This window comes from Ovis aries, chromosome 26 (genome assembly GCF_016772045.2).
Source record: "Ovis aries strain OAR_USU_Benz2616 breed Rambouillet chromosome 26, ARS-UI_Ramb_v3.0, whole genome shotgun sequence".
Lineage (NCBI taxonomy): Eukaryota > Metazoa > Chordata > Mammalia > Artiodactyla > Bovidae > Ovis > Ovis aries.
Window position 1 is genome coordinate 31750166 of NC_056079.1, and position 20818 is coordinate 31770983.

The following is a 20818-nucleotide window of genomic DNA, read 5'->3' on the forward strand; positions in this document are numbered from 1 at the left end:
AAGGGAACTTTTCATGCAAAGATGGGCTCAATAAAAGGCAGAAACGGTATGGACCTAACAGAAGCAGAAGATATTAAGAGGTGGCAACAATACACAGAAGAACTGTACAGAAAAGAGCTTCACGACCCAGATAATCATGATGGTGTGATCACTCACCTACAGCCAGACATCCTGGAATGTGAAGTCAAGTGGGCCTTAGAAAGCATCACTACGAACAAAGCTAGTGGAGGTGATGGAATTCCAGTGGAGCTATTTCAAATCCTAAAAGATGACACTGTGAAAGTGCTGTACTCAATATGCCAGCAAATTTGGAAAACTCAGCAGTGGCCACAGGACTGGAAAAGGTCAGTTTTCATTCCAATCCCAAAGAAAGGCAATGCCAAAGAATGCTCAAGATCTCACACGCTAGTAAAGTAATGCTTAAAATTCTCCAAGCCAGGCTTCAGCAATACGTGAACTGTGAACTTCCTGATGTTCAAGCTGGTTTTAGAAAAGGCAGAGGAACCAGAGATCAAATTGCCAACATCCGCTGGATCATGGAAAAAGCAAGAGAGTTCCAGAAAAACATATATTTCTGCTTTAGTGACTATGCCAAAGCCTTTGACTGTGTGGATCACAATAAACTGTAGAAAATTCTGGAAGAGATGGGAATACCAGACCACCTAACCTGCCTCTTGAGAAACCTATATGCAGGTCAGGAAGCAACAGTTAGAACTGGACATGGAACAACAGACTGGTTCCAAATAGGAAAAGGGGTACGTCAAGGCTGTATACTGTCACCCTGCTTATTTAACTTCTATGCAGAGTACATCATGAGAAATGCTGGGCTGGAAGAAGCACAAGCTGGAATCAAGATTGCCGGGAGAAATATCAATAACCTCAGATATGCAGATGACACCACCCTTGTGGCAGAAAGTAAAGAGGAACTAAAAAGACTCTTGATGAAAGTGAAAGAGGAGAGTGGAAAAGTTGGCTTAAAGCTCAACATTCAGAAAACAAAGATCATGGCATCTGGTCCCATCACTTCATGGGAAATAGATGGGGAAACAGTGGAAACAGTGTCAGACTTTATTTGGGGGGGGGGGCTCCAAAATCACTGCAGATTGTGCCTGCAGCCATGAAATTAAAAGATGCTTACTCCTTGGAAGGAAAGTTATGACCAACCTAGATAGCATATTGAAAAGCAGAGATATTACTTTGCCAACAAAGGTCTGACTAGTCAAGGCTATGGTTTTCCAGTAGTCATGTATGGATGTGAGAGTTGGACTATAAAGAAAGCTGAGCACAGAAGAATTGATGCTTTTGAACTGTGGTGTTGGAGAAGACTCTTGCAAGTCGCTTGCACTGCAAGGAGATCCAACCAGTCCATCCTGAAGGAAATCAGTCCTGTGTGTTCATTGGAGGGACTAATGCTGAAGCTGAAACTCCAATACTTTGGCCACCTCACGCGAAGAGTTGACTCATTAGAAAAGACTCTGATGCTGGGAGGGATTGAGGGCAGGAGGAGAAGGGGACGACAGAGGATGAGATGGCTGGATGGCATCATTGACTCGATGGACATGAGTTTGTGTGGACTCCAGGAGTTGGGATGGACAGGGAAGCCTGGTGTGCTGTGATTCATGGGGTCGCAAAGAGTCAGACCAGACTGAGTGACTGAACTGAACTGAACTGAACTGAATATGGCATGGGTGTTGGACTTGTGTACTTTACCTCGGAGAGGGTTTGGAGTGGTTGGTTGTTGTTTTCAGTGGGAGGCCGACAAGATGGGGAGCGTAGAATGAGAATTTGGTGGGGAGGAGTGTGGATGTGTGTATGCGTGGGTATGTGTAGAGAGAGGGAGAGAGATTTAAGAAGGAGCAAAACCAAAGAACTGAGTAGCACCCCAAGGGGCGGATTCGGGAGGAGCAAAGAATTGCTTCTTAGCTGCCAGGCCCGTGGCTGTATATTTACTAGTATATCATTAACACTACATCGAGATCAGGGAACTGGACTCTACAAAGGGCAAAGGGCTAGACTGTGAGTGGCTCTCAACCCCACCTGCCTCCTGTGTTCACCAGCTCCCAGAGGCATTGGGAAGACCATGATTTCCTGGGAGGGGCTTTTGGACATGACGTTTGGCCAAGCAGCAGCCAAGACAGGCTACAGACACAGGACTCTAGGAAGGTAGTACTCACCAACCTTATCAGCTCTTTCCTAATTTCCCTCCACTGGAGCGCATGCGTCTGGGGCCCACTGAGACAAGATTCCTTGGAGGGAGGAGGAAAAAGGACGGAGGCAACAGGGAAGTCCAGGCCCGCTTGGGAACCGCACAGGCAGCCGGAGAGAGAGTGACAGCAGAGACAGATGGGCCCCGGCAGCCAGGGCCCTGCTCTTACACAAACTGCCTTCATCAGCAACTTACAGCTACCATCAGTTCATCTTCTTGCGAAAGTACATTTGTACATTTCCTTTCCCGGTAACCTAATCTACCATCTCCTCTATGCATACATGCTTGGAGGTTTTTTAGGGGATAGGACTGAGAGAGGTGTATTCACAAGGAACTAATCTACCCAGCTACGAACTACAACTGAATTTAAATCCAGGAGGAATCATTGCCTGAGAGCCAGCAAAAAAAAAAAAAATCAGCCCCTCCTACCTCCCCCACCCCCGTGTGTTAAAAAAAAAAAAGATTGCGGTACAAGTCACTAAACAGACTAAAAATTACATATGGATGGATATGTAGATAAGAGAGCCTACTATCAGAAGTCGTATGTAATTAACTAAGACACAGTTTTCCTATAACTGTAATTGCTAAGTTAATGTATCAAATCCATTTTGGTAGTAGCAGAAATAGAACCGAAGAGCTTGTAGGGTGAAGACATCTCTCTGTGTACACCCTACCCCTGATACAGGGCACACAGCACACTATACACAGCACACTACACACACACACACACACACACACACACACACACACACACACACACGTACTCTTCTCTTTTTAACTGTATTCAGAAGTCCAATCCTCTTAACTCACATTTAAAAAAAAGAAAAAAAAAACTATTTGGTGATAATATTGTCTAATAATGAAAACCTCTTTCTGTTCCCAGCCTAAGAAGACAGATTTTTGAGCATGACTGAGACAGGCATATTGGCAAAAACATGAACACAAGCGCACGCATACAAACACAGACCTCCACGCTCCCACGCAGTCGCCCACCCATCCTCACGTGTTACATGAGCCCCAACAGAAAACAAAATGAGACAAACATTCTGACATCACAGCGAAGCCGAGGATGTGTTTCCTACAGACTTAACTGCTGTTTTCCTCATCTTTCCAACTCAGGAATTTTCTAGTCACCTGCAATGACGTATGTTTCTTTGAGCAGATGAAGAATTTCTGTGGCTCTCGCCTAACATGGGGATGAGAGCAAGAGTGGGCAGGTGCAAAGGGCTGGAATGTTCAGGAAAGGGGGACTCTGGCCACCCCACCTTATGTGGTCCAACTTCCCTGCAAAATGTCTCTGCCCTGACCCCCACTCCTTCAGAACCCCTGTGTCTGCTAATTGCATAAGGCTGCTGAAAAGTTAAGGTATTAGGCACAAATGTTCTATCTCTCACTAGGGCCTATGTAGACAATATTTTAATGCCAAGGAGTAATTGGAATAGCAAGGATTTAAGCCTCACCAGAGGTATTTGAGGGGAGATATTTTTAATTTAATTTATTTGTGTATAGCTTTGCTGGTCTTTGTTGCTGCACACAGACTTTCTCTGGCTGCAGTGAGCATGGGTCATCTCTAGTGGCACACGGGCTTCTCGTTGCCGTGGCTCCTCTTGAGGAGTGTGGGTTCTAGGGCACACAGGCTCAGTGGTTGTGGTATATGGACCCAGCAGTTTAGGTGCATGGGCTCTAGAGCCCAGGCTCGATAGTTGTAGCACATGGCTTCAGTTGCCCTGTGACATGTGGGATCTCAGTTCCCAGACCAGGGATCGAGCCCATGTCCCCTGCATTGGCAGGAGGATTCTTAACCACTGGCCCACCAGGGAAGTCCCAAGATATTTTGATAGGGGGACTGTGATCAATTCTATGTGGGTCCCTGATTCTGCATCCACCACTGGTGGGTGGTCTTTGCAGTATGCTCTCCCACATTGGGGGAAGGTCCTGCTTTCCCAGACTCTTGACTTTGGGTTTGCCCATGTGATTTGCTTTGGCCAATAAACCTTGAGTATTTCCACCTGTGCCCTTGCCCGCTAGGCTTTGGCATGCGAGGAAATCCAGACTACTGCACTGGCCCCATGAGGAAGATGAGAGACACACGGATCAGAACCAAGCAGACCCACCAAAGCCCAGCTTAGATCCACCCAGGCCCAGTCAACTCCAGTCAACCTGCAGAATCAGGAGAACCAGTGAGTGTTACTCTATGTCACTGAGTTTTCCATAGTTGATACACAGTGTTTTGGGTGCATTGACTAACTGATACAGAAGTCTTCTGGCCCCTCTCAAAACATACCCCAAAGGTGCAATTCACTTTTCTACAAATGGGATCAGCCTGAAAGAGCCCCCTCCTGGGTGGAGTCTAGCAGCGGGAAGACAGAGAGACTCGGCAGCCAGAGGCAGGGACAACTGGGGCAGGGGATGTGGCCCAAGGTGACCTTCTCTCCCTCGTTTTCTGCTACAACCATCTCACCCATGACCCACATGTGATCAGGACCTATAAACCCACCTCACCCCCATCAACATGCTTGGCTCTTGAAGCCAGGGGGAGTTAGTCACACCCCTGAGTCTGTCCCAGAGGCTCAAACCTTTCATCGCTCACTCCTGGTGCCTCAGACCCCACCTGCCTGTCCCTCAACACTGCCCACCTTGGGGCATAGACAAGAGTGGGGTCCAGAAGAAAGAGAGCCTCCAGTTACAGAATCAGATTCTGACCTGAGATCAATCCCCTGACCACGCCTCCCTTAGTGGGAAGAGGAGAGGCGTTTGCAGAAGGGACTAGGGCAAGTCTTTACCAGGGACACCGGGGACCAAGAAGGCTCGTCCTGTCCCTTCTTTTATGTTAACAAGAAAATAGTGGCAAAAGAGGTGTGGGAGGGGTTGGGGGGTTGTCGATGCTGAGATAATAAAACCATTGCTATGGAATGTAGTCTTCAGTTCACTGAATTCTAGAGAAAATGCCCGCCACTGGGGCACATTGAAGAACGAGGGGAAGAAGGCATAGCTGGAGGGGCTGCTGTCCAACATACACCCCCAATTCCAGCTTTTGCTCTTTCTTTCACCTGTCTCAAGACTGGGGTCCTTCAGCTGTCAGCATTTCTTCTTTGACAGGACCCCAAGAGCAGCTGCAGCTCCCCTGGGAGCAACGGACTGACTTGCACAGATGGCATCTTTCCAATCTTGATTGAAAAAGATGGAGGAAAACCTTGCAAATGAATGTGAGGTCCTTAATGAGAAGATGGGGCCTTTGATACCAAGGGGGATATTGTGAATCAATCTAAAGATTGACCAGACAACACTTTATCTGGAGTCATGAACCCTCCAGACGGAATGCTCCCCTAGAACAAAGACCTGGAGGCAAGTGGTCAACATCATCCCAGACATCACTGTAAAACTTCAGTCTGTCTTGTGTAGAAAGTGTCAACTTATCCTCAACAGGGTATGATTTTGTCTTTCTGAGTGCTCCAGGGTGCAAGTGTAGTCAAGGGACTCAAAGGTTTTGATTTCCAGGAGAAATATCAATAACCTCGGATATGCAGATGACACCACCCTTATGGCAGAAAGTGAAGAGCTAAAGAGCCTCATGATGAAAGTGAAAGAAGAGAGTGAAAAAGTTGGCTTAAAGCTCAACATTGAGAAAACTAAGATCATGGCATCTGGTCCCATCACTTCATGGCAAATAGATGGGGAAACAGTGAAAACAGTGGCTGACTTTATTTTTCTGGGCTCCAAAATCACTGAAGATGGTGACTGCAGCCATGAAATTGAAAAACGCTTACTCCTTGGAAGGAAAGTTATGACCAACCTAGACAACCTATTAAAAAGCAGAGACATTACTTTGCCGACAAAGGTCCATCTAGTCAAGGCTATGGTTTTTCCAGTAGTCATGTATGGATGTGAGACTTGGACTATGAAGAAAGCTGAGCACTGAAGAATTGCTGCTTTTGAACTGTGGTGTTGGAGAAGACTCTTGAGAGTCCCTTGGACTGCAAGGAGATCCAACCAGTCCATCCTAAAGGAGATCAGTCCTGGGTGTTCATTGGAAGGACTGATGTTGAAGCTGAAACTCCAATACTTTGGCCACCTGATGCAGAGAGCTGACTCATTTGAAAAGACCCTGATGCTGGGAAAGATTGAGGGCAGGAGAAGGGGACAACAGAGGATGAGATGGTTGGATGGCATCACTGACTCGATGGACATGGGTTTGGGTGGACTCCAGGAGTTGGTGATGGACAGGGAGGCCTGGTGTGCTGCGGTTCATGGGGTCGCAAAGAGTCAGACACGACTGAGCAACTGAGATGAACTGAACTGAACTGAATTTAACTTATTGATTTGGCTCCACTGGGTCTCAGTTGCAGCACTTGAGATCTTTTGTTGTGGTGTGCAGGCTTCAGAGCATGCAGTCTTGGTATTTGTGGTGTGTTTTTCATTGCCCCTTGACATGCGGGATCTTAGTTTCCTGATCAGGGATTGAACTTGCATCCCTTGCACTGGAAGGTTGATTCTTAACCACTGGACCACCAGGGAAGTCCCCAAAGGACTCAATGAATGAAGCACTGATTTTCCAAAAACATAAATGAGTATTTAAAGGATTTATAAGAGATGTCTCTTGCATTTTGATTTACACACCAGGTTTTATAAAAAGTACAGAATAAATTTTGTAAACCAAACCAGGCAAACTACAACCAATGGGTCAAATCTAGTCCACAATAAGTTTCCATACTAGCCTGTGAGCAAAAAATAGTTTTCACTTTTTTTTTAGCAGTTGGAAAGTATCAAAAGAAGAAGAATATTTTGTGACACATGAAAATTACATGAAATTCACACACCAGCATCCATAAATAAGGGTTTATTGGATCATTGCCATGCTAATTCATTTACGTATCATCCGTGGCTGCTTTTGCACCGCCATGCAGAATGGAATAGCTGTGGCAGAGACACATGACATTATGTATAAGACACATATATGTCCAGCAAAGACTGAAATATTTGCTATCTGGCCATTTGCAGGAAATGTTTGCTGATCCTTTCTCTAAACTTACTATCGGAGTTGCCTATCTAACAGTTCAGTTCAGTTCAGTCACTCAGTTGTGTCCGACTCTTTGAGACTCCATGGACTGCAGCATGCCAGCCTTCCCTGTCCATCACGAACTCCTACAGTTTATTCAAACTCATGTCCATTTAGTTGGTGATGCCATCCAGCCATCTCATCCTGTCATCCCTATCTCCTCCCGTCTTCAATCTTTCCCAGCATTAGAGTCTTTTCCAATGAATCAGTTCTTCCCATCAGGTGACCAAAGTATTGCAGTTTCAGCTTCAACATCAGTTCTTCCAACGAATATTCAGGGCTGATTTCCTTTAGTATGGAATGGTTGGATCTCCTTGTAGTCCAAGGGACTCTCAAGAGTCTTCTCCAACACCACAGTTCAAAAGCATCAATTCTTTGGTGCTCAACTTTCTTATAGTCCAACTCTGACATCCATACATGACTGCTGGAAAAACCAAAACCTTGACTAGACGGACCTTTGTTGGCAAAGTAATGTCTCTGCTTTTTATACCTAACAGTAGCTTAAGAATATTCCTTCTCCACAGGTGAAAAACTCTACTTTGGCTCTTGAGTCCTATTAAAATAAGGTTCCCCATATCTATGACTCACTTCCTGCTCACAGTAACTGCAGTCCAGGTAGGGAGTAAAGAGGGGTTCCTGGATGGTCATCCCCAGGGGAAGCAGTTGCTCAGTGATATGCCTGACTCCCTGAATGGCAGGAAAAGATGCAGTATCTACTGAGATTATTTTCTTAGAAATGAAGCACATAAGAGTGGAAAAAGGACCTCAGCTTTGCCGTTCCAGCACACCTGAACAGAAACGCCACCTCTGTCACTTACTGACCATTTGACAATCAGTTACTTAGTCTTTCTGAGCCTGTTTCCTTCATTGGTAAAATGATGCCTGTCTCTCATCATGCTGATGACACCATGCGATGATGGACATAAAGGAAGCATCTGGCTATTAAGTATGTCCTGGTGGTTTCACTCTCTCAGGTGGATGTAGGAAGTTGGTTAAGAGTACAGGCTCTGGGCTGGTCAAAGTGGTGATCTGCTGCTCATGAGTTGTGTGTGTTTGGGCAAGGTACCCCACCTGTCAGTGCCAGTTTCTTCCTTGGTAAAATGGTTAAGTAACAATAGACCTACTCTTTTGGTATGCTGTGAGGACTCAGCAGACACTTAGACTGATGGTGGCCCAGCGTGAGTGTTCAATAAATTTCCATTGTGACCATGATGTCTCCTCGAGGACATCTAGGTGAGGCTTCAACAAAGTGCTTTGATCTGATTGGCAGGAATACACTGGCCAAGAGTAGGGACTTACAGTTTCTCCAAGCACATCCAAACCAATGCCTCCTTGCCCAAAGGGACACTTGCCAAGCTTGGCCACTAACCATTAGGGTCTCCTTCTGGAGGTCAGATGGCACTCACAAGAATGTCTAAAACCAGTACTTGTGCAGATGGGCAGAACCCAGCGGAGCTTCTCATTCTCCCGCTCCTTGGACCCTTGGGCTTGAAGAACAAGGCCCAGGCAACTGGACAGCTAGAAACTTACTGGCTCTTTTTTAACTCCTCCCTGCCTGTGAGCTCACATAATAGCACATCACAGACTACAGCAGCCCCTAAGCCATCATGACCAGTTTGGTCCCCCGTTGACCAATCAGTGTCTTAACCTTCGCTTACACTTTGCTCTCCGCCAGAAATGCTGCTCCTCCTACTGCTACCCCGGGACAAATATGGCTCATGCTTCTACCTCCAGCTCCAAAGATACCCTTAGAAACCTTTCCTGGGAGACATCCCTGGTGGTCCAGTGGCTAAGACTCCTCTCTCCCAGTGCAGAGGGCCCAGGTATGATTCCTGGTCAGGGAACTAGATGCCACAACTGAAGATCCCACAGGCTGCAACCAAGACACGGTGCATCCAAATAAACAAATATTTTTTAAAAAGAAGAAAGAAAGAAACCTTCTCTGGTGGGTGGAGGGTCTCCACTCCTGCAGAACTTTGCTCAGATTCCAATCATCTCGTGGTTTTTCCATCATGTTGTAGTTAAGGGAGTCTGGGTCAGTGTCCTTTCTTCCACTCAGTGCATCTTGAGGGCAGAGCCAACCTGTCCTTTCCTAGTATCCTCACCACCCACCATAAAGCCTGGCACACAATAAGGATGCACTGAGTGTTGGATGCCTAAACGAATAGATGAATGAACAAAACTTACGCACTAACAAGGAACCGTGTTTTAAGATTCCATGTGGCTCAGTTTCTCTCGGTGCCACACCAGGGACCAGTGAGGTCTGAAGGTATTTGCTGGAAACCTCCCTCCTTCCTTGCGGGTGCCGGCTCTTTGGGCTTCTCAAGTCCTCACTCTCGGCTGCCCCCAGTCACCTGGGGCTAACGCACTGCCAGCTTCGACCCACAGCGTTCCCGCAGAATCTGTTAATGTAAATGATCTGTCATCTTGACCAGCAAGGTTAAAGCAAGGTACCTGTTAAAAGAAGAATATGAAGAGCCTCAGAGCAGCACAGAGTTCAAGCACAACTGTTTTATCGGAAAGGTCAAGTTCACCTTGTGTCGAGCACTTGGGCTAACAGTTACCGATAAAAGGAGGCAGCACCATCAATTTTGCTGGCTTTTTACTTCCTGGGATGTTCCTCTCTCCCCACCCACCTTCATCAGAAAGGCTTTCCTGGGTTTCTGAGAACCTGGGCTCCTTTGCAATTTCTTCTTTTGCCGCCGAGCAGGCACAGGGCTTGGACTCTTTTTATTTCTGCCCTGTGGGTGCTTCATAAGGTTCATTTCCAGAAAACAGCCTGGGTCCACCTGACTTTTTTTTTTTTTTTAATATTTCCTATTTTAAAGTGTTTTTTGTTTTTTTTTTTTAAGTGACATAGCTGCAGTCTGCAGCTGGGCCAGAAGGGGGAGGCTGAATGAAATGGATTCTAGCAGGTCTGTAAAAAAATGTACTTTATAGGGGTGGGGGGAAGGGGAGATGGGAGAGAGGGTGGTTAGAAATGCCAAGAGGAAGAGAAGGAAAGGGGAGGAAAATCAAAATGATAATAATAAAATAATAATTGCAACCATCATTTTAGCTCCCTGGGTGCTTCACCTCCGTAGGCGTGTTTAATCCTCACAATCATCCCAGGAGGTAGGTATTAATAGCCCCATTTTTCAGATGAGGAAATCAAAATGCCAAAAAAGAAACTCTTCAAACTCTCAATTTGTGCACTAATTTTAAGGCTGTTGGATTGTTGGGCTATAACCAAGTCATTTCATAAGTAAATACTGGTGGTTTGATTTTTTTTTTTTAATTTTTAATGTTCACTCTTCTGGGCCCCAGGTCAGTAACCGAATATGTGGGAAGTCTTTAAAAATACCAATGAGAGCATTTGAAATAGCACAGCTGAAAACCACCACTCTGCACACTGAGCTTCATTCAGAGTTCAAGGTTGGACATTTTTCTCCCACACAAATTCAACAGAACAAGAAACCACAAGAATTGAGCGTTTTCCAAGTTTGAACAGGGGAATGGAAGAACTTCAGAAAAGGGAAAAAAAAGCATGAGGGGAAATTTATTTGAAAGTACTTCTCTGAAAACTTTGCACCTCAGTTTCCTGGCTTCAAGGTCCTTGAATCCATCTAGATATTTAACATATAGCAAAACTCCAGTGACAGTCAATAAATATTCAACAATATGCGTATGTGGCCCATTTCCTGATGGATTTAATACTTGTTAGAATTTTCCAGATGAATCACCTCTGTTTTATCCAAGGTCCACACCACAACCAGCTCTGTATCTGCCCTTGCCGTGGACCTTACCAATATCGCCCACCAGGCTAACCCTTCTCAGAATGTACTAAATGTAGATTTTTTTTCTGTCAACTGTATCTCTGTTGCCAGACTACAAATGTCCCCAAAGTATGTCCTAGAGAGACTTCCATATAGTAAGGATTTATTAAGTGTTGCTGAAGGCATAAAGAAATGAGTTTCAGCAGATTATATATCTTGATATTTTGGGTTTTTTTTCCGTGTGAGAGCTTAGTGGCAGTGGGGGAGGGGGGGAGAGGGTTTTTTCTTATCCTTTTCCCCCCATTATATTTCAATTGAATTTGTCAAGAGACTGAGAGTTTTATTTTCCTAACATGAATCACTTATGATCTAACAAATTAATTACCCATCCATCCTGCCCTACCAGTGAGGTCATGAGAGAATGGATGAGTTCAGTCAACCTCCTCTGGACAGCAGTGTCACAGCCCCCACTTAAGAACTCGGGTTCAATGCCAAAATTGCCAGTTTAGGTTAGAATCACACTTCAATGTATCTTATTATACACAGAGGCACACAAATGCAATATGTCATCTTTAATGGTTCAGAACAAAGCCTAAAAAAATAGTGTCCTAGCACAGATGAATTTTATAACCTTTGATATATGGCTTTCATTATTAACAATAATTTCTGTAACTGCATCCAAATTCGGGAAGACACCCGATGAATATTAATTTTATTTTTGATTTATTTTCCGCTCCCGGTGGCTCCCTCTAGGGCAGACCTGCGTTCCCAGCGTCCCTTTAGCCCTGAGATCTTAACATCCTCCAGAGTAAAATTCTCAGGGTTCCGGGGACCGCCTGGTTCCAGGAATACTGCATTTGGGGTTTGGCTGTTCTGCTGGAAAATGAGGAATTTCTTTTTTCCCATTGCATTTTCTTACCTCTTTATATGTTACAAAGACTTCCCTCTCACACACCCTTTGTCATTATATTAAAATCTAATTGCAAGACAACTCTCCTCACCTAAGTCATCAACAAAGCCCAATTATTTCTAATGCATGCAGAAGGGGGGAAAAGTGCCGACAATAAAAAGGCAGGCAGTAACCTAAGCCTTTTTCACAGTCAGGCTTCAAGTTCACATGTGAATTTATGCCAGTTTTGACATTAGCCGAAAAAATTAACAGTTCTCAAAAATGAAACTCTCACAAAAGGGGTTTTGTGTTTCAAGCAGAATAAATTATAGTGTGATGTTATTAAAACACTTAGTTGTTAAGTTGCCAAGAAAATCCAGTATATTCACACAGAGTCGAGGACCTGTCTCCATGCAAAGTAATTAAATTAGATTTATGGGCTGCATTACATCAGTGTTTGATAGTTCATTTTTCCTTTCTTCATATTTTGCCCTGCTTTATTAGAGCATGTGACAGATGGTAAAAATAGTGTGAAGTTTCTTGGCCCTGTGCTAAATCCCCTTTCGGTAGTATATCTCTCTTCTGTCAGTTTTCCCCAGTGATGATAAATTAACCTCTCTCTTTGTATCCCAAGTGTGGCAGTAAAGCTCTCTTTGACACAGCACCATCACTTTATCTTAATCTGTGCTGTTTCGGGCAGAGAGGGAGATGATGCAATCACCACCAAGGAGTTTAAGGAGAAGATTTATGGTGTCAGAAAACGGGAGGATGATTAATATAATATGCATCATTATATTTTTCATTTTGTCTCATTTGTCGCCTTCTCCGCATCCAAGGCCCGGAGTTCGCCGGGGTGGGCTGTCCTCGGGACAGACTTTCACCCCGGGCTCTGTTTGGAGGGCTGAACCCCGGAGGGCTGACAGGTGGAGGGTGGCCGATCCCTCCTCCTGGCTCCTCCAGCATCCTCAAAGCCTCCAGGAAGGGGATGAGGCTTTTCTCTCCAGGGACGGGAGCCGGCTTCCTGCCTTTCCCAAAGGGAGGCGGTGGCACCTGGGTCTGCTTGACACAAGCCTCTCCTTTGGGAAGGGGATGTAAAGAAGGTCTCAGGGCCCTGTTTGAGGTGGAGCAAGTGTTCAGTCCCTGACACTGCACAGGAGTTGGGGTTATCCAGCCTCTGAGAGACGCTGCTGGCAAGACCAGAAGAAGCAGTGCCACATACAATGTTTTTGCAGGAAAGGACTTCTTATGTCCCTTACTTACAATAAAGCTGTATTTTCCTTTAGCTACTCCTTGGCTAGGAATTGCTTATATCTGGAAACTGGCTTTATTCATTCGGCTCCATGAGCATGTGTCAGCCTGGCCGGGTGACCAGCACTGAGTCAGACGCTGGATGGGGACAAAGGAGCCGAGGGCCTAGCCCTGCCCTGAGGAAGCCCGAGATCTCTCCAGTCAGACAGCTGTTGGCCAAATGCTGTGAGCGTCCCTCCCTCCCAGGTCCTGCCGGCACTGAGAATGCCAGGGGAGGGTTCCTGGATCCCACTGAAGGACAGTCCCTGCATCAAGGAAACCAGACCCATTACCGAGAAGATGGGCATAATGAGAGGCATAATGGAAAAAAAAATATCCCTCGAAGTGGAAAGGAATCCTGGTATATTTCCCCCAAAGTGAATAATCCTTTGCGTAAATGAGTGATCATATCCGCTGCTTTAAAACTCTGCATTTTGGGGAACTTCCCTGGTGGTCTAGTGGCTAAGACTTTGTGCTCCCAATGCAGAGGGCCCAGGTTCAATCCCTGGTCAGGGAACTAAAGCTCCCATGCGGCAACCAGAGAAATGACCCCACGTGCCACACCTAAGACCACTGCAGCCAAGTAAATAACTTAAAAAAAAAAATCTGCATTGTTCACTATTCACAGAAAGTGAGGTAACCCTCTATAACCCCAGCCAACTGAAATAATTCAACATGGTTTTCCTCCAAGATGGGAAGCACTCAGTGGCAGGAGGCCTGTCGTGGGACACGTTATTCATTTGCCAGATCTTCTTTTCTAGGGCTGCCCTACTCCCCAGCCCTAGGGAGAAGCACCAGCATCCCTGGTTTCTGTTGCACGAGGTAACCCCTCAACCCCATCATAACTGATTGGACTAGATCTAGACCACTTGGATTCTCCATCTCTCCCAGGAATTTGGAACTGAGGCAGAATAACGGCCAGGTGGGCTTCCATGCTGACTCAGCAGGTAAAGAACCCACCTGCCAATGAAGGAGACACAAGAGACGCAGGTTTGATCCCTGGATCAGGAATATCCCCTGGAGAAGGAAATGGCAACCCACTCCACTATTCTAGCCTAGAACTTCCTGTGGATAGAGGCACTTGGTGGACTACAGTCCTTGGGGTCACAAAGAGTCAGACACGACTGACCGCACACAACACAATAGCCAGAAGACTGGGAGAGAATTAGAGTGTGGTAGCCACGCGTTCTGGGAAACAGACTCACTCACAAGGACAATGCAGATGGTGGGGTGCAGTTCATTACACTGGCGGGCCCAAGGCAGAGTCTCCTCCTAGTCAAGGACCCCGACCAACTTTTGTGAAAACTTTATATACCTTAAGTGTACTGCTCAAGCTCACATCCCCAAATTCCTTAAACCTAGCCTGGAAAGTGTTAAAGGGAGATACACTCAGGTTACAGCCATGATTCATAATCAGAAGGGTCAGCTGGTTATACACTGTAGCCTATACCAATGGGCGCCATAAAGATTACAAAGGTGATTGACTACATAGGGAATTATTGCATTCTTTTTGGTGATGGGAAATCTTGGTATGGAATCTGGTGTTTATCAGTCCAAGAGGCCAGTTCGGCTGTAGGTATGTTATCCCCATGGCTAACAGGCACATAGTCCAAAGCTCACTGACAGTGCAAGATGGGGTTTCCTTCTTTTTCAAGATAGAGTCAGCTCAGCCTGTTCCTTTCCTCCTTCAAAAGGAGATGCTGAGGGCAAGGATTATAATCTGCCCCAAGAAAAGAAAAATAGATTCAGAGAAGTGGAGACAAGAGGCACAGTAAGGGCCTCCGGGGTCCTGGAAAGATTTTCCATGCACTCCATGAATCCTTCAGTCCAATGAGGCCCCCTCAAATACTTAAATTCGCCGTTCCTCTTCTTTTTCTTTGTCCTCTAAATTTATAAGGTGATCAGGCATCATTTGGGGAGTTTGAGCAGAAGAGTGATACACTCAAAGCTCTCTTTTGATGTAAAGTATAAACAAGTGGCGATCCTACAATTAAATCATTATAATTTTAGAGTCAACTTGCTAACAAGCTTAGCTAACAATGAAGTGGGAGGCATTACAAAGCATTGAACTCTCCTTTATTCACACAAAGGCTGAATTTCAACACCATGGAAAGGAAGTCTTGTGTTGGTTACAAGAGAAGATGCTTGGGGTACTTTCCTAATATGTTAAAGGAACAAGAAATACCCACTGATAGTCAACAGAAGGAGAAACAAAGAAAATATAAACATACAAAATGTGTTATCCAAATGAGTCTCTTTTTTAAGGAGGACAAAATATAAGGAAATATAAAAAAAATTTGTTAGGAAAGATGGAGTAGTAAAATTATAAGAATAAAAATTCACCATAAATGATATTAATACATCCAAGTTCAAATGTGATGAACTGGACTCTTCTTGTTTCAGATCCCATAAAACTTTGTAGCCTTAAAATGGGGCTTCACAGGTGGCACAATGGTAAAGAATCTGCCTGCTGATGCAAGAGACGCAGGTTCGTTCCATCCCTGGGTTGGGCAGATCCCCTGAAGAAGGAAATGGCAACCCACTCCTTTATTCTTGCCTAGAGAACCTCATGGACAGAGGAGCCTGGCAGGTTGTATACAGTCCATGAGGTCACAGAGTCAGACACAGTTCAGAGCACACACACACATACGCAGGCACGCACACAGCCTTAAAATAAATTCCCCTTTTTTTCTTAAAGTAGATCAGATTGTTTTCTGTTGCTTGCAACCCGGAGTCTTAGCACACCTGCATTTCCATCAGGTCCCTTCCGCAGTGCTGCTATTCCAGCCAGGTTGACTTCTCTTGTTCACACCAGGCCTTGCTCAACAAGGCCTGGATTCTTTCACTGGAAATGCTCCCCTCTTTTCCCATGGTCCAGCCTGTTCCTGACTCAGGTGCCTCCTCCCTCATGAAAATGAACCCAGTCCTTACTGATGACTACACCCTGGAGTTTCTCCTTGGAGTCTATGGGCCCCATTCTACAATTAACTCCTGTAATGTGTGTCATGCTACCAAGGCTAATCTGGTCTTTCCTAAGAGACTCAGCTCCTTGAAGCCAGCAGCATATCTTTGAGGCCTTGATTGTATCTCTTTTGCTGCCATCGGGCTTCCAGGTGGTGCTAGTGGTAAAAAACCCACCTATCGGTGCAGGAGATATAAGAGATACGGGTTCAATCCCTGGGTTGGAAGATCCCCCGGAGAAGGAAATGGCAACCCACTCCAGTATTCTTTCCTGGAGAATCCCGTGGACAGAGGAGACTGGCAGGCTATGGTCCACAGGGTTGCAAAGAATCACCGGAAGTGACCTAGCACACAGCATCTGGCTTCACTGGGGCCCCTCTCCCCAGCTGGACTGCTCACTGTCTGGCCAGACTTGGTAGAAAGGCTGAAGAATGGGGGAGCCTTGGTTGAGACAGAGCAGATATGTCTGTTGCTTCCCTCTCCCCAACACAGAGGATTTTCTTCTCCATCATCTTCATCAGGGTCTGTGACCTCACTTCAGCAGGATGAGAGAGTAAAAATACCATCCTGGGTTATGGAAGAGGTGATGCCATTTACAAGAGAACCTCATTTATCACTGGCAGAAAGAAGTTGGGTCAGTCAGCAGAGACTGGGGGCCATGCATAGAAAACCCAAACTTTGGATGAACTAAGCATCATTGCAACTTAATTTTGGAAATCTAAATATACGAAGTGCATTAGCTGATTTTATTTTTGGCAGCAGACTTAGCCATTCTAATCATGTTTTGCTCCAGCGAATTTTAAAATTAGTTTGCATTTCCTAAGCACACATCAGCTGGGTGAGGGCTGAAGGAGGGAGGGTAAGGAGAGGAGGTGCTAGGAGAGAGCCGGGTTGGAATTAAAACTTCCCTGGCAGATGCTTCACTAGGTGGATAATCCACACGCAGGTATATGAAAGTTGCCTGGGATTGAGTCCTTAGCCTTGGAGAATCTGGATGGTGGAGTGCAAATAGGCACCGGCTCAAGATAATTGTAAACAAGAGGCCAAGCAGAGAGGGGTGGGGGAAACTATTTATTTACTTTTTGAATGCCTTCTGGCCAAAGAGGAAATTTTGCAAAATCAAAAATTCTGGGTGATGGTAAATCATCTCTACTTATTTGTAGATTTGATTATTATCTCTACTAACAAGATAGTGACATTAAATGACAAAAAAAAAATAAAAAAATCCATGTTTCCTTTGAGGGTTTGGTGTGCTTTGCCAGTGATCTCTTTACCCTCAGACAGATCTGGAAAGTGAGAATGGACCAGAGTCTCTACTTCGTGGGTGGCTGACATGCATCACAAATCTTTCCCAAGTCTGCCACCACACTCAGAGATATAGTCATAGTGATTACCGGTTATGGGACCCCCTGCTACGAGGTAGAAAATTCACATTCTATTTGAACACCTTCACCACAGCCCTGGAGGCTGGGCTGAATAAGCATCCCCATTTCACTGGGGAGAGGTTAAGTCACCTGGGGAAAGTCACACAGCCAGGAAGTATTGGGACTGAAATTCAGTGTTCTGCCCCCAGCACCTGTCCCCTTTTGACAGTGTTCATACCTCTCAAGAGATACAGACTATGCTTTGTGCTGACCAGTTAGAGGTCACTTTTTTTTCTTTTTGGCTGTTTTAGGGCTTTTTGTAGCATCCACAGACTTTAGTTACAGCATGCAGGCTCTTAGTTGAGACATGTAAGATCTAGCTTCCTGACCAGAAATCAAACCTGGACCCTCTGCATTGGGAGCACAGAGTCTTACCCACTGGACCACCAAGCGGTTACACTTCCATCTCCATTTAGGCAGGATGGAAATGAAAGACTGGCAAGGCTGGCACACTCACCAGTGCTCCCAGGACGTCTGTGCTGGTCTCAGCCAGGCAGCCCCATGTCATCTACAGCAGGGGTCCCCAACCCCCAGGTTAGGGACCAGGAGTGTTTCACGGCCCATTAGGAGCCAGGCTGCACAGCAGGAGGTGAGCAGTGGGTGAAACCAAAACCATCCCTGACCGCTGGTTCAGGGAAAAACTGTCTTCCGCAAAACCGGTCCCTGGTGGCCAACAGGCTGGGGACCGCTGATCTAGAGGACTATCCTTGATGAACAACCATTCCTTGCTGGGAGCACAGCTCTCTGGGATCTAACGAGGGTCTGACGGAGCAGTTCACGGGGCTGCTCTGGCCTTGAGACTGAGAGCAGCCAGTGGCTTTGATCGGTAGCCAGTTCAAAGGGAAAAGAAGACAGCACGCAAACTCACACAGTCCGGCCTTCGTCTCCATTATAGCCTGCCCCTACCGCCTTTGGGAATCTATGGAACAAATGTAGGCAGCAGTTCTGGGAGGAGTGAATAAAGATAACCACAAAGGGGTCTAGTTACAGTAAGGATAGAAGAGTTTATAAAGAAATGATGTATGAGGAAACCAACATTAAATTAAAGACTGTTTAAAAGAAAAAAGGATCAGTCCAGGTTCTCCAAAGAAACAGATCCGATGGGAGATATTTATATGTGTGTGTGCATTTCTTACAGGTGTATCTATGAAATAATATATACAATATAGGGCTTTCCTGGTGGGTCCGATGGTAAAGTGTCTGCCCGCAATGTGGGAGACCTGGGTTCGATCCCTGGGTCGGGAAGATCCCCCAGAGAAGGAAATGGCAACCCACTCCAGTACTCTTGCCTGGAAAATTCCATGGACAGAGGAACCTTGTAAACTACAGTCCATGGGGTCGCAAAGAGTCGGGCACAACTGAGTGACATCACTTCATATACAATATATGAAATATAATATATAATATATGAATATATATTAAATAGCACATGCATATGTTAAAATATAATAATATATCATATGTGAATATATATTAAATAATATAAATGATAATAATCTATATGAAATCAGGAGGTATATTTTAAGAAATTGGTTCACACAACTGCGGGGGCTGGCAAGTCTGGAATCTACAGGGCCAGCCTGCAGGCTGGAAAGCCAGGCAGGACTTAATGCTAAACTCCAACTTCAAAGGAGTTGAAGCAAAGCTTCTCTGGAAAGCCTGTTTTTGCTCTTAAGGCCTTTAACTGATTGGATAAGGCCCATCCACATTATCAAGGCTCAGCTCCTTTACATAAGGTCAACTGATCAGAGATGTTAACCATAGCTATTGCAAAATACCTCCATGGCAACCCCTCCCCTGGTGTTTGATGAAATTACTGGATGTGGGAACTTAACCAAGTTAATGCATTAAAACTAAGCATCACAGTAGGATTACCCTAATCCAACTATTTTCACCATTTTGTGCTCCCTTCCCGTAATTACATACAAATATATTTTACATAGTTGTAAAAAACTGTATTATAAGAATTTACTCCACTTATTTTATGGATATAATACATGTTCATTAAAGAAAATGTGGATACATAAAAATTTGCCATTCTAATTTCTTATGCAATTTGTAAACAGTGTATCATGTTTATAAGGCCATCTCTTCCATGGAATCACAGGCACCATAAGAACAAGGAAACAGGTGCCATTTGTCTTTTTATGCCAATCATTAATTATGGTGCCCCGCACATACTAGGTGCTCAATAGACATCGGTTGAAAGAATGGATTTTGTTCCATAATGCCAACACTTATTATTTGTCATAGCTACATAATAGCCAAAATAATATACTAAAATTCTCTTAGCTCATCACCTAGTATTAAACATTCAGATTGATTTCAGGTGTTTTTATTTTCCAATAGTAAGGTTTACTGCCAAAAAGTTCTCTGTACACAGGCATTTTTCTTTCATTGGAATAACTCAAGAAAACTTATTTGTATGTGCCCTCCTTTAGAGTACCGTGGCCTTAAATAATCACACTGATTAGTCAAACTCTTGATTAAATTAGAGGAAAGTATGAGTTGAAGTGACTATTTGAAAGATCCATTGAGACTCGAATAATAGCCTCATAATAATAACGAGTCATTGTGAAGCTCTTCAGAAAACTGAACCCAAACAAAACTGAGCTTGTGGACACTGAGTCCCACACCTGCCTTCTAAGATAATGGGACTGGAAGCCTGCAAACCACATTTCCCAGGTCCCTTTGGTGGTGGTCTTCCTGTTAGGTTTTGCCTAACCGGCAGAGCAATCAAGATGAGAAAAGAGAGGAAGTGTCCTTGCTCTCACTCCCTTTCTCCATCTCTCTCTGTGTCTCTCTTCCTCCTCACTCTCAGCCCTCAGCCACGTCTCTTCCTTCCCTTCCTTCCTCTGAGAGGGTTTCCTCCATGATTTCAGCTTCTGAGGCTGTGGGCCACTCTCTATGATCCTAGGTTCTGGAAATCAAATCTCTGACTTACCTTCAGTTCTCCTTTTCCGCCCTTTGACTTTCTAAGATCTTTGTAATACATGCCCTGTATTAAATATCCTCTTTTGAAATGTCTAGGTTTGTTTTCCTGATCAGAACCTGATTGATACAATAAAGACAGAATTCTTTAGGAGGAACTGGTCACCTGGTTTTGCCCACCTTTGGTCTCCAAAATCTTAACTTTAGGAGTCAATCTGGATACACACTTCAGAAATATTTCTACATAACTACATTAATCATTTTTTTTTTTTTTTAGTTTCTGTACTTCATGTTATGACATCTTTAAAA

General features: G+C 44.9%; 1 long non-coding RNA gene and 1 other non-coding gene across 5 annotated transcripts in view; one reads left to right on the forward strand and one right to left on the reverse strand.

Moving 5' to 3' along the window:
• Positions 1-6771: 6771 nt before the first annotated feature.
• Positions 6772-20818, reverse strand: part of LOC121818057 (uncharacterized) — a 173487-nt gene continuing 159440 nt past the window's right edge. For all 4 annotated transcript variants that reach the window (XR_009598638.1, XR_006058162.2, XR_009598637.1 and 1 more), the window contains one exon: positions 6772-9716. This is a non-coding gene — a long non-coding RNA (uncharacterized LOC121818057). The remainder of the gene's footprint in view (positions 9717-20818) is intronic.
• On the forward strand, positions 13638-13710 carry TRNAG-CCC (transfer RNA glycine (anticodon CCC)). Its single transcript has one exon. It is a non-coding gene; the product is annotated as a tRNA-Gly (tRNA).